The 14,453-nt window shown below is 40.1% G+C and overlaps 1 protein-coding gene across 1 annotated transcript in view; it reads left to right on the top strand.

Moving 5' to 3' along the window:
- The first annotated feature begins 11,900 nt into the window (after window positions 1-11,900).
- The window catches only part of LOC310995971 (protein furry homolog), a 50,363-nt gene continuing 47,810 nt past the window's right edge, over window positions 11,901-14,453 (top strand). Inside the window, exon 1 of the mRNA XM_083985199.1 lies at window positions 11,901-11,951. The gene's annotated coding sequence lies outside the window, so the exon portion shown is untranslated. The remainder of the gene's footprint in view (window positions 11,952-14,453) is intronic.

Here is a 14,453-nt window from a genome sequence, read left to right as displayed (position 1 = left end):
TGTTTTTTCAGGCTGCTGTGAATCCAGCTTTCACAGCACAGAGAGCTCATTTCATGTCAGGTAATAGATTTTTTGTATTTCTAATAAGGTTAGATTATCCACTTCCTGTGCACTGAGGTGACTTCAGCTGTCATGCTTCTCACTAGGTCAGGCTACGCCATTACCATTATCATTATCATTTTTGAATCCAACAGCAGTGCTTCATCCACACGGGAACAGTGTCATTAGGGGATGATATATTGTAGGATAACCGTCACAAGAGACACAAAAACCACAGATGGAAACTAGATTGTACACACTGGCTTTTAATGTGGGTGTATTTAGGCATGGATGTAACTAGTGCATAATTTTTTGCAAATATTCTGATTGATAAAGGTCTGATTTCTCCTATTTGCTTCAACAGTATTTATCATAGTAGGAAAAAGATAAATATACAGTTCCCTGTCTAAATCCTTCCCCATTTCATGTTGAACATAAACATCAAGTTTTTTTGCTTTGATGTTGTAGGTGGAAATTTGAATAACTTCAGAAAAGCTCATAATCCTCTTATTGATATGTCATTGTTGGTGTTTGTTGTTTCTTTGTTCTGTGGATTTTGTTTGTTTGGTTTGTACCATAGTACATGTACACACATAGTTAATTCAATCACCAGGAAGAATACAGTTAAAGATGTGATACATTAACAAAAATATTGCTGTCTTCATATGATTTGTCTCCTCATAAGAGCAAAACCCTATATAACAGTGTCCCTGCACAATGATATCATGTGATGTCATGTGTTTTTTAAATTTTTTTTTTAAAGCAGAAGTGAGTGATATATTTGTGTTAATATAAGTCTTAAATAGTTATATCTTCCGACAGCAATCACTTACATAGAGTGTTTGGACTGAAACACGGGTCTCTCAGTCCCTCTGCTCTGCTCTGAGCCGAAGAGAAAACATTTATCGTATCCTACAGTTTTTATCCAATGAGGAGAGAGAACGGCATGCAGGGCTGTGTGTGCAGCCAAGGAACGCCGTGAATGTGGTGACGTAGCGACGAGGACTGTTATGGTGCGTTCAAGGAAACGAGTATTTTTCCGACCGTGAAGTGGTACCAGTTCGATCTGGTACGAGTTCACCGGTCGGAAGTTACGAGTGGCCGTTATAGTGACTTTCACCGGTAAAACAGGTCGGAAAAACACGAGTGGGTTGCCTGGAACGCTACAAAGTCGTAAGTTGTGACTTGAAGCTGTAATTTACGATTTCAAAAGCCTGCCTGGAACGCAGCATTAGCGAAAACGACCGGATCACTCACTTCTGCTTTAAATTTTATTTTAAATTGACCTGGAGTCTAATAATAAAGTCTACTACTACTACTACTACTACTACTAATTACAAGCAGCCAGAGTAAGAAGAAAGAATTCCAAAGATAAAATTGAAAAAACTGCAAATTGTGTTTTGCTGCAAACAACAACTTAAAGGGACAACGGGGAGTTTCTATTTGGTTATAAAAAAAAAGTCTCACGTTAATGTGGATGAATCTACGCTACCCACACTTGTTAATGGCTCCATTTTCGATAAATATATCGTTTTGTCTCTATCGTTATTTTGTTATTTTAATTAATGGTGGAAATGCTGGGCGAGCCGACCAGTGTTTCCTTACTTTCGGTTTCGCGGACGCCCATGAGAATAACGCCGCCGTATTGCCGTTTATGGTCGGGACTATGACAGTACTGTAACTGAACCTCTTTGAACCTCTGACTTTAATTCTTGATGAATGAAAACATGAGTCCGTCTTGCGCCGGTCGAAGAATTCTACGGTGCGCGCGGAGGCTCATAAATGTAGTGTGAAAACGGTTTGCTTTTCCAAAACTCCTCGTTGTCCCTTTAATATGAGTTTGTTGCTGGTGTTGGCTGTTGGTACACTGTCTTTTTTGTGTGTGCTGGCTTACACAATGCATGCCAGGCTACACTCTTTAAAATGGTAAATGGTAAATGGCCTGTATTTATATCCAGTATAGCGCTTTACTATACCTGCAACAATAACCAAAGTGCTTTTAAATCATACATCGCATTCACCCATTCACACACACATTCACACAGCCGTTGTTGAGTTGTGAATCAGCACTGTGTTGGTGGCACCATACAGAGAAAGCAAATCTCATGAATAGGCTACTCCCTCTCTTGCTCTGTATGGTGACAGCTCCCGTCAAATATCAAACAGCATGGTAACTACAACTGAATAGTAATTTCTTTGATACACTCCCGATCAGAATTTCCTGGCTGCTTGATCGGAGAGTCTTCTTGAATCATCATGCTCTGTAATGTCATTCTATTATGAATCATCTTGCAGTTTCTAGTTACATTTATAGGAAAGGTGCAGTAGGATGTGATGAAGTTTCATATTGAAGTCTAGACAAATGTAGTTCTTTTTTTAATATATGCATTTTATGGGCTGTTCAAATATTTCAGGAGTGCATACTTCTTTAGCACATAGCAGCAGTGGGGAATTAAACCCCTAAATCTTTTTACCACAAGCACCATGCTCAGTCAACAGAGTTGCTGTGTAAGACCAGAATGCAACGGGATCTGCCCCAAGGATGCTATATTGTAGAATAAAAGCAGAATAACAAACATAACAATCAGTCATAATAAAGGGAGAACATTAATTGCTGAATCCATTAGTGCCCACTTTGGCAATCTAAAACAGGAGAACACAAAAGAACATAGCAATTTGCACATGGAGAGGCGACTGGAAATATGTTCAGGAGGCGATTAGAAATAACTCCGGATTGCTCCTTTCAACTGCGTAAATAAGCAACTGTCATTACAGGTCTGTTGAAGCTTAATTCATTCTCTCATCACGTAGGAACACCACACTGTAGATGTACTGTAAGAGCTGTGCTTCTACAGTATAAGGGCAATGAGATCAAGCACCTATAGTGAGTTTATTTTCAAAGGAGTTTGCCCTCCAGTAGCTCAAGTATGAAATTATAAAAGGCAGAGATGCTGGTCCTGCTCTACTTTTTTCGAGGCCAGGTCAGTTTTCAGCCTCTTTATTTTCAACTGATCACAGTCCTCTCATACTAATGGACTGCAGGAGTCGGTGACAGAAGCAAGAGGTTGAAATTGTTTGAAGTGGAAAATATTCTTTCCCTTTAGTGTTTGCATCTTCAGTTTCAACATGAGGAATGTGAAAGAATAATGACGGCAAATCCTCACATGTGTTTGAAATTCTAATCAGAGCAAAGAAACTGTCAGTAGCTGCTGTTAATTTGACTCTTGGTATAATTCTTCCATAGGCACACTGCCAACATATTAGCAGAAAAACAAACATAACACACACACACACACACACACACACACACACACACACACACACACACACACACACACACACACACACACACACACACACACACACACACACACACACACACACACACACACAGGACACATTCAGAGTTTATGTCACCCGTCAGTGTGAGATGACTCGAGATGCTTGGGGATACAGTATATTATCTGTCACTGACTTTAAATCTCCTCTATCCGTCCAGTATGTCTACAGTAATGTGTCCCAGTGGTCATTAATATCACTTAAATTGCAGTCAGTATTACATTATCTTTATTGTCTCAATTATTATTGCTCTGGCCTCATGAAAGTCAGACCTCATGCAAATTCATACAGCAGTGATGAAGTCCGCATGCATAAACTTTTAATAGGTCAGTACAAAAAGGGAAAGATTTCATCAAGTGCAATATTTAAAGTAGAATGAAGCTTAGGGTTAAAGGACTCATGAAATGAAAAATGTACTTTCCCAGCTTTAATCCTGTTAATTGCTCATGTATCTCTTGTTGGCAAATCCATGTCAAAAAGTAAAGTTTTTTTTTTTTCTCCATAAAAATGTGTTTCTCTTCCACTCAAACAATTTCAAGCTTTGATGACCCATCCTGCACTCAAAGGCATTTCCTAATTTTGCGTCCAGTCAAAATTGTTGATAACTTGTTTTAAAGCTTATCCACAGTTGCTGACTAATTAGCCAGTTAACAACCACATATGGTGAGCCATTGATTGTATGGAAAAGCTAACACATTGATAAACTAGTAGAATTTCTCTCACAATTCAGCATTAGCATCTTGTTTGTCGATTGCTGTAGGCTAAAAATCTGTCTAATATTTGACTTGCTAAACAGTCAGCTAGCAGCTAGACATTTAGCTAGACAGCAATGACAGCATCAATCATCTGTCAATTCAATAAAATTCAAACTGATAAGTTATGAGAGTACATGATTTCCTGCCCCGCACAGTCTGCTCTGTGCTGAATTGATGCGCTGTGCTCCAGCGTCCGGCAAAAATAGAAGCTCTGCATAGGCTTCTGTGTTGTGGAGGGCTGCCGGATGCCGGAGCCGTGACGCAGCGCAGCCGCATCCGGTGGAATTTGCCTGAAGTGTTGCTATAATTATTTCATTCTAGAGGTTTTGATTTTTATTTTATTTTTGCACCATCGAGACATAAGGGGAGATTATTTAATACAGCATGTTGAATATCCTCTGCAAACCCTATCTGTATTTGTGTCTTTGGCTATAGAGAGATATTATTTTGGCTATAGAGAGATATTTTGTTTTAAAACTGAATTGTCTATTCATCATTCTTTAAAAATATTAAAGTTATAAGGCATCTTTGTGTAAACTTCTATCATTTAAAGCAGAAGTAAGCGATCCGGTCATTTTGGCTAACTTCTTGTCAGCCGATGGAGTTAGCAGCCCCCGCCCTCGTCATGGATCTAATTGGTCCTCGTCCCTACGTCACCACATTCACGCGCACCCCTTGGCTGCACACACAGCCCTTCATCTCTCCTCAATGGATAAAGGTTGTAGGATACAAGGAAGTATACAAGAAGTTTTCTCCTCGGCTTACAGCAGAGCAGAGCGACTGACAGACCCGTGTTTCGGAACCAAACACTCTATGTAAGTGATTGCTGTCGGAAGATATAACTATTTAAGACTTTTAACACAAACATTCCGCTTACTTCTGCTTTAAGTATCTCAAGGTGGAGCTAAGCTATCCTCTTTTTTGAGGATCAAAATATGGCCATCCTACCTAACACTGGCATTTAAAGTAGCATTTAGAGTAGCCTATGAACTGCATGCAGGTCATCTTAGCAAAATGTCGGTCTTGACCAAAGTTTGTTGGCCTAACCAATAGACGGACAGGCATTCACAATCACACTGCAGCATGACGAACATCTTATGCCATTCTTGTTAAAAACATGTTATAATTACTTTAAACTACTCACTCAGAAGATGAAAAACACACAAAGTTCTGATGGAAGCAAGCATGCTTGTGTTAACCTTCTCACCCAGACATGATTGCTTGCCAAAGTTGTAATGGATTTTTATTGTACTGCAGTCACCTCTGGACTGACGGGCTTTGTGGGCTGTTTTCTTATCTAAATCTTTATTTAAAGACATCACAGATGTAATTAGCAACGCATTTATGCTGTTAATGAGAAATAATAATGCACTGTTAGAAATATGAGACAACTAATTTCACATGAAAATGAATTAACATTAAAAGATATTGTGCAGCACTGGTTGGCTCACTGGATTCCATCATGTGCATGACTAATGGCAGCATTATGTAAGTACATTTAGAATATGTTGTGTATATGGTATAATTTATCTGCATTTGCTTCCTTATAAGTGTACTCAATGTGAGTGAATGTCTCTCCTAATAATATTGCTTTGCATTCATCTTGGCATCTGTTAGAGATTTACAGTCACTGATAGAGGCTCTGATTGAAGTTGTCCAATCCAGTTATGTGAGGCAAATTTGTGTTGAACACAAAGAGTGATACATAAAGTATTCCAGTCCTTAATGATCTGATATCACTGCCCTTCATCCTTTAGATCTGTATGGAGAAATTGAATTAGGAAATGACTGGAGGACAAATTCAATGCCGTACACTAAAACATGCATTGAGCAGCTTACTTGCGGCAACATCTGCAGATGTTTATGTTTTTTTTAGTGGCCTCTCAATCAATGAAATGTCAAGTAGAGTTGGAGATTCTTTTTCATATCACTGACTGTTAATGTTGCCTGATAACACATTCAATAAGAGTCTGTGGTTTTTTGGTTATGTTTGTGATTTCTTTTCAGCCCTGTGTCCTGTATAACCCTGAGTTATATATGTGCATCCAGGCAGATATGATCACTTGTTTGCATCTCCAGCTTCTGAAGATGCAGCTCAGTTATAGTGAGTTATACCATGTCCAAGAATAATCTCCTTTCAAAATTGATTTGATAAGCCCATCTGGCCATCCTTTTTTATGTTGCAATTTTGAGAGATACCTCTTACAGAAGCCTCATAACTTGAAGCTGTGTTGTCTTGTGGTGTGTTATATTTCCACAGAAGCAGATTGTTGATAAAATCAAAGATAAACAAGCGGCCTTCCTGCGTGCTTTTGTGCCAGACCCAGGCCTGCTATCCCTCCTGGGGGAGATTAGCAGGTAGAGGACAGACTGAAACCAGACAGAGAAGGGATGATGAATTGGAGCGTCCGTTTAAGGAAAATGATCCACAGTAGTCACCTCTGCTTTCCCACGGAGTCCTAACAGTAAGACTGATGCTGTACGTACACTACACAGATGTTCCAGCTGCCTCTGTTGCTGCCTCACGTGGAGCAGTCGATAAATATTACAGAGCCATCATAATAACAACAAGAACATCAAGGTCAAAAAAAAGAGCAGCTGCAATAATTTGCAGATTTTGCAAATTAGGCCAGAATTGGACACAGGGATGTTGAGGTCATTACACTTATTAGAAATAATGATATGAGCTCAACAGCAGTGAGGCGGTAACCTTCAATCAGCATTAATCTTGCAGTAAAGCAATGCTCAGGGTGAGATGACACAGAACAGATAAGGCTGCTTTCTTTTTACAGTGTGTCTAAATGCATTCAAATAAATAACAACAAGTTTGACAGGCCAGTCTGGTGTATTTCTAATGAAAGAAAAATAACAATGTCAAAAGTGGCCACTGATGGAAAACATGCAGATTGAACAGATCTCTATGTTTACAGATATAGAAATGAAAATGTATTCATCCCTAGCCAATAACTTAGTGGCACAGCCTCTTTGCAAAATATATGGATACTGGCACAATTCACAGCCTGTTATTAAAAACTCTGCTGCTGTATGCACTTATGAAGTTATCAGAACTTTTTAAGCCTTGACTTCAACTGTCTGTGACAAGCAGGGAGGCATAGAGAGACAGGACATCCACACATCAGGTAATCGCAACCACTTAAAAGGTAAAAATCAGGTTGTAAAGCTACAAGGTCCTCAAAGCTACACTGTTGTGTGTGAAATGCTGACCACGCAAAATGCACTCAAACAAGACAGGTGTTACGCCACTGATGTCCTGACCAGTGAGTTGCAGTAGGTTTTGTTGCTAAACCTAAAGTGGAAAGAAAAACCCATTAAAGTCCTCTTAGCCGTGCAGAGCATCAGGGCTGCAGTGTGCCGTGCACAGTGTGCCAAGTGGCTAGCTGTGCATAAAAGGAAATCGCTACTCTGGTTGAAGCTGGCAGCACTTCATTTTCACTCAGGTCAATTGTAACTGGTTTATCAGAATGATATGATGTGTTTTGTCTTTTACTTAGGCCTTGGTACTGTACGTCTTCTGTTGTACTTGACCTTTTTATGTAAAAGTTCAGGCACCTCACTGAGGGTACTTCTGTCTCTTACCACCAGGAATACATTGGTGCAGTTGGTAAATGTTTTTGGGTTGCACCATAGATGTACATTCATTTCATACTACCATTTACAGAAAGTATCATCTTTTTTCATTATTATTTTTGCATTGACCGTGTCTCCTCATGAATAGTCTTGATGTGCACATTAGAAATGCCTTTGTTGTGGTGGCATTAGAGCCCATAATTAGAGTGGAAGAGTAGCATTAACACCACACTAGGTGAGACATTAATGGAAAAATGCATATGTGGTAGCAGCCCAGATGAAAGCATTGAGCTGCAGTGAGGAAGCGCATCCTACACCTGCTAAGTAAGACACTCAGCATTTGTCAGCTCGTAGAAAATAACCACATTTAACAGCACAAACACAAACAGCAAGTGTGAAGGCTGGTCTTATTACATATTTTGCCTCCCTCTGGTCTCCTTTGGCATGAAGCAATCAGTCTGTTTTAGTGCACATGAACATGCTGCGTGTAGTTTACTGATGATACATGAATTCTTGGAAACCTTGTAATAGCTATACTGTAAGGCTTTTGAGATGGTTCAAAACTCAGAGACTGAAATACTTGCTTGAGTATTTAGCCCTTAAGAAGTTGGTATAAAAACATCAGTGTTGTAAGGTGGCGTCTTTACACCTCCCTGGGTCCTGTATGCAAATCGTATAGGATCTCATTCACTTTCCATCTGTTTGAAAACCATCAGTCGCATCGACCAGCTGTTTGCCAGACTTACAACCAGACATAAATCACTGGCTTTTCTACATAGCTTTAAAGTTCTTGCTTAGTCTTATCCACTCTCACCCCATTTATCCTTTTCCTCCTCTCCAGTAACAACATCACCTGCTGTTTTCAAGCTTCTCCACAAGAAACCCCTAATCATGCCAAGTCTCTCTTTGGTAAGAATGGCAAATACCTCAGTCGACTCCAATTATCTGAACAATGTTAGTCATATTTTTTTTTTGTTCCTCTCTCTTGATGGTAATTCAAATTATGAGACTAAGTTCTGGCAGCTTTATAACTCCTGGCTGAATCTAGATCATACTCCTAAAAATAAAGACAAACCTGAAACATCATCCATCTATTCTAACATCATAAATCCATTACAGGGCTGTAGCACCAAAACATTACAGTGTGTCCTTGCTCAGATACTTAGCAGAGCTCACTGAAGCTGCGCAGCTCATCTGTGGCCTCATCAATATTGTTTGGTGAATTGTGCAGCCCAGCCCGATCCATGCAGTCAAAGCATCCCTGCAAGACATGAGAGCTTTGATCCACAGTCTGGACCTGCCGCCTCAGTGCCCTCCTCCTCTGCAGTTGCCCTGTGTGGGGAACTGATCTCTTGTGCTGAGAACGACATTTGCCATTAAAAGAGCCAAAGCCTGAATCAAGGGTCATCATGCCTCAGACTTTGAGCTGCCAAGTTGAAAACTTTCATATTATAACAAGAAATCCCACCAACGTCGAGTTGCTGCAGGAGTGTCAGCAGCCACAGAATACCCCTGATAAATGTCAGGACGGCATTGAACCTACTCGCCGCAAGCACAAAGTGAAGCGTGACTTACTTTGAAGAAGATGTGGCTAATGTGATTTTACACATGCCTGTGTGGGTCATGGCTTTCACAACTGGTTTATGGAATCTCCTTTTAATTGGTTTGCAGGCTTTCATCTGAGCTGAAAACTACCTGCATGTGCATCAATGCACTGTGCTGTGACAATAATCCACATCCCGCTTTATCATGCATTTGGAAGAGGAACACTTGGATCAGGTTGGAGCTGCAGCACTGACTTCTGCACCTGCTTTTGAGTCTGTCTCTCGTTGCGCTGTGGCACTGATGTGTTATTTCATTGATGGGCAGCATTACAGAATTATCACTGCAGCCAATATGTTGCAAGCCAAGAACACCTGGTGCACTTTAGAACAAGCAAACAAAAACACACAGGAAAGCATTTTCCACAGGTTGATTATAAAATAGATTTCACTGTGTCAGTGCTATTTCTCATTCCAGCTCAATACTTGTTGGTTTTTATCAAAGCAACGCAATAATTTTCATGCACAAATATGTTTTTTATGTTTTTCCTTGCAGTGCACCTGGTACTCTGTAGCTCACCAGCACTGACAGGCTCTGCTGTCATTGTGACAAGTGTGTGCATACAGTTGACAAAGCAATTTTTTTGTTCTGTTCTGGACAGAGCTCTTGGGCATGCTATCATCTTGAATCAGTAACATTCTCTCTCCCTGAGTGCTAAAACAGTGATGTCTGAGAGGTTGATGGCCGGCCATTGAACTGCGTCCAACCCTTTCAGAGTATCTGCTCTCATGAACTGCTGGGCCTCTCTGTGGCTTTGGGTTCACACACTACACAGATCCCTTTTCAAAGAGAAACTCAGACCTTCACCTTTAACTTCTGACAAATCTATTAGGATATCTGTGAATGTTGTTCTCTCAAGATGTGTGGGCGTCTGAAGCTCCAGAGTAAACTTGTCAAGCTGTAATATGAGAACTTGTGCATTTCATCTCAGTGAACATCATTCGCTCCTGCTCTTTTCAAACATGGTGTTTTACACTTGTACATATCTGTGGTGTTGCTCCTCTCCACCTCCTCTTCAAAGCCATTTTTTCTTTTATCAAGTTCTTTGACGCCACCTGCTGGATCCTCATTAAACTAAATTTGCTGCATGGTCAAAGCGGCAGTCTTTGATGAGCACATCAACACAATACACATCTTCTGCATTTCAGTTTATTTACAGTATATGGCATTTTCAGAGATAATCCTATTAATTGTCTCACCGATAGCATTTGAGTGTCTCTATCTCTTACCATACATGTCCAATACATCCAGTTTCCCAAAGAGGAAAGTTTGTTAGAATGAATAACATGAAAGGTGGTGGACTTTTTAAAAAATATTTTGCAGCAGTCCAATAGATAATACATCTCCTCTGTCAACTGTATCTTTGCCAATGCACATTGGCTGCTTGTGCTGCACTTTTGTCTCATATTTATGGATGTGGCAAGGCCCAGCGTGTACATTTAACCCATACTCCGGACATGGTGACTTCATTTATTCTGCTTGCCCTCTCTGAAGGCACATGGCTGACAGGGTGGCTGTGAAGTGGCTGTAAATAGAGCAGATGTAGGGCACATGCCACTGTGTACATAACACTAAATTTAAACAGGGGCAGATTTATTATAACTGACAACTGTGGAAAAAAACAAACATTAAATCTCATACAAAATATTTCTATAGTGTCAGTATTTCAGAATGGGCTTTTCTATTGGAGTGGATGAGAGAATATTTAGTCACATTTACAATGCAATTGACACAAAATATACATTTATGATTTAAAACCTGGTTCTTGACTGACTTGAAGACACATTCACTGAGTGATCCGTGAGTGCTCTTTGTAAACTAATATGTGTACTGTTTTAATATGCTATTTAAAACTGAAGCCATAGACTAGAAATACATTAATGCATAATGTATTATGAATTAATATCTGATTCTTTTATCTTAATCCATATATTTTACTGATTTGTTTTCTCTTTAAATGAGACATTACAATGGAATTGGCAATGCCAGTTATGGATTTATTGTCATCAGCTGCTGCTATACTATGTGGTAACCAGCCAGCCCCTACATCTGCATCAAATCTTATAGATTTATTAGAATCCAACCCAGGCTTCTTTCATCAGAGCCAAGTGAGTGTGAGCACAGCAGGCTAACCAGGGAGCAGTGATGAAATCAAATGATTTTAGGCTGATGCCTTAATCTAGACATTCTTATTCGTCTTTATAATGCATTGTTCAACTCTATTATTTCAGTATCTCAGTATTATTTCCGTTTTTTTAGTGACTGTATTGAGAACCACTTTGAACTTGTAGCATTATAGTGCAGCTATATGCCTTTCCTGTGTTATTCAGTGGTATTGCTCTGATATCAGGGTGTATACAGTAGCTCCTGTCTCCTGTAGCTGACTGATCATAGAGCAGCAGATGTGTCTGAGAGCGGCTGACACGGCTCTGGGCCAGGTCATCGTGCTGACTGAGGAAAGCCAATGCTTTGCATGTGTTTCATTATTCAGGAGGACATGAGCAGGGTGGCTGCTGGGGGCGGAGCCTAGCTCTACAGAGCTGATGGAGGGACAGCGGCTCAGAGAAGTGGAGCGCCTGGAGGAACTTCACAGGTGGGAATGGAGTAAACTAAACGTCGAAGTTGAAGGTATTTATAATTTTTTCTGATGCTGAGCAATTCCTGAAAATCTTTTTTTTTTTTTTTCCACTTCTGTTTCGGTCCATTGGCTACGGTCTTTTCTTTCAAGCCAGAGAGAAAACTGTTCGTCCAACGTATCTCTGAGTTTCATGTCAATAAGATGAGGCCTTCCATTACATTGAAACGAAAGGCGCTGCAAAGTTCTGTTGACTCGCATTTTGAAGGGTCATAATAAATAAGGTCGAGCAGGGTGTTAAGTCATGTGAGCTCAAAATTTGGTTTTGACATTTTATTTTATTTTTTATTTTTTAATAAAGCTAAATATCCAGACATCCTGAAGCATTTAGACTTTTTGTGTTGAAGTTGCTGTGGAGTTACAGTCTATGGTAGTGTCTATGGTATGGTAGTCCGTAGATATCGTCACCTGTGGAGGGCGCTGAGTTGCATTGACAAAAGAATGCACTATAAGGTGTTTTGGGACACCAAGGTGATGTGAGGTGATGTAATGTGAAACCTGTCAGTTGGTTATTGGCCTAATGGCTTTTCTGTGTTGGGTGTGCTTGGTCCGGTTTTCTAGCTTCTCCTACCTGGCTAAGCCCACCTGGTGCAGAGGTCCTTGGCCTCAGCCTCCTTCAAACCCCGAGATTGATGTGGATCTTTTGTCTGTTGTAGTCATGTTGTTTTGGAACAGTCTTCTTGTTGTGTGCACTTCTGTGGCTTCAACAACAATAAAAACGACACAGTTAAAGTCTTGACAACATCATGCCATTTACACTGTTGATATTATTTGAAATATTGTCTACTATTTCCTCTTTTTCCCATTGGAATCTGCTCGGCATTTAATGTGGCACTCAAAGCAGTGCTCTAACTTCTATCTATTACATTATTCTGTTAGTCTGAAGCTTTTATTTGTATTTTTGTGTCTCTGGTGATCTCTTATCACAAGAATGTCACTGTGTCAGTTATTGGAGGAGATTTCAAACTTAAAATGAAGATTTTCCAGCCTCATTCTGCTCAGATTTAGTTGACACTGTTATTTTGTTTGGCGCCTCTTCTGCAAAACAAACAGAACAGACTTGTTTGTGCAGGAGCACTCCATAAATAATGTAGACTTGAACTGACTTGACATTATTGTCACACCAGTGAAAGTCTGCATTTTTGCGCATGTTAATTTGAACTGAAAATGTCAAACTTAACTTCAACAACAACAACAACAACAACAACACTATCACTATTGTCAGTCCTGACATCAGTAATACTGAGAATGAGACATTGCAATTTTAAATTCAGTAGCAGCACTTCCTGTTCAGTTAGATGTGATCAAAGATTTTTTTCCTTTAAGAAGGCTTGTTGGGTAATAAAATAAAAGCATAAGCCTAGTTGTTCAAGAGCGGCTGGCACTGGGAAAACTGAGGAGTCTTTAGCAGAGAAGTGTAGTAGTTTTATAGATTTTCAACCCTCCCTCAGAAGACAGGGAGTGCATGCCTGGAGGCAGTGGATATAATGAGGGCTTTAACAACTCAACTTAGCATGTCTCTCCTTTTTTTATATTTATAGTCCCTTCCAAGGTACTCAGATAAACCCCTGAGCTATCCACCTGGCAAAAATAGTCTGATCTATACTGAACATGTACTTGGTGTTGGTGTATGTGCTGTGCTGATGAATAAACACTCAAATATTCATCAGGAGGACTGATCAATATGTGTTCTTTCCCCTCGAATTTGAGATGCACAGTGCATAAGGACATACTCACCTCAGTGTAACTGGATATGCATGCTGTTTACTTCACCTGGCAACTTTTTTTTTTGAGGCCACAGTGGCTCCATGTGTTCAACGTGAAGCCCTTCCCTCTTCAGGTTGATAATAGGCAGGCAGTGCTGGGAACAGGTGCAGTGTGTGGACTTGTTTGCAGCCCTTGAATGGTCCTTTTGTGTGTTGACCCAACCCCAGACCCAGAGCAGTGTGGAGAGTAGGTGACCCGTTGAATAATTAGTCTCAGTGGATGCTTTTACATATGTGAAATGTTGGTGATGGATGAATTCAAATGGCCAGGATCAGGAGATTGTGGCATGCATGACCTGTAAAAGCAGTAAAAGGTTTTAACAGCTGTAAGAGGTCGACAACCTTGATCCAATTTAGTTATCATTACACAAAGTTCTTCCACTTGGTATTCAACGGATGTTTAAATAGTTCCCTGTACAGTTGCCTAGCCTTTTCTCTGGGCATCGGATAAAACAGTTAAGTGTAATGCACTTCAATGGCATAGTCATAGACACTGACATTTTATCACTTGAAGTTGTTAAGTGTTATGTAACAGTCATCTGTATCCAGACCAGCACTGGTTCCCACAGTGCCTTGTGTGTTTGTCTACTTGTTGCATGAGTGCTCCATTCAGGAGTCCATGAGCATAGGAGGAATTAACCTTCAGCTACTTTGTGCTAACATTAGGGCCTGATATCTATCAATTATTCATCGTGCTCTGCTCTGCCTGTGCAAATCTAAATGTGTCTC

Source organism: Trachurus trachurus (assembly GCF_905171665.1).
Source record: "Trachurus trachurus genome assembly, chromosome: 13".
Taxonomy (NCBI): domain Eukaryota; kingdom Metazoa; phylum Chordata; class Actinopteri; order Carangiformes; family Carangidae; genus Trachurus; species Trachurus trachurus.
This window is presented reverse-complemented; position numbering and strand designations above follow the sequence as displayed.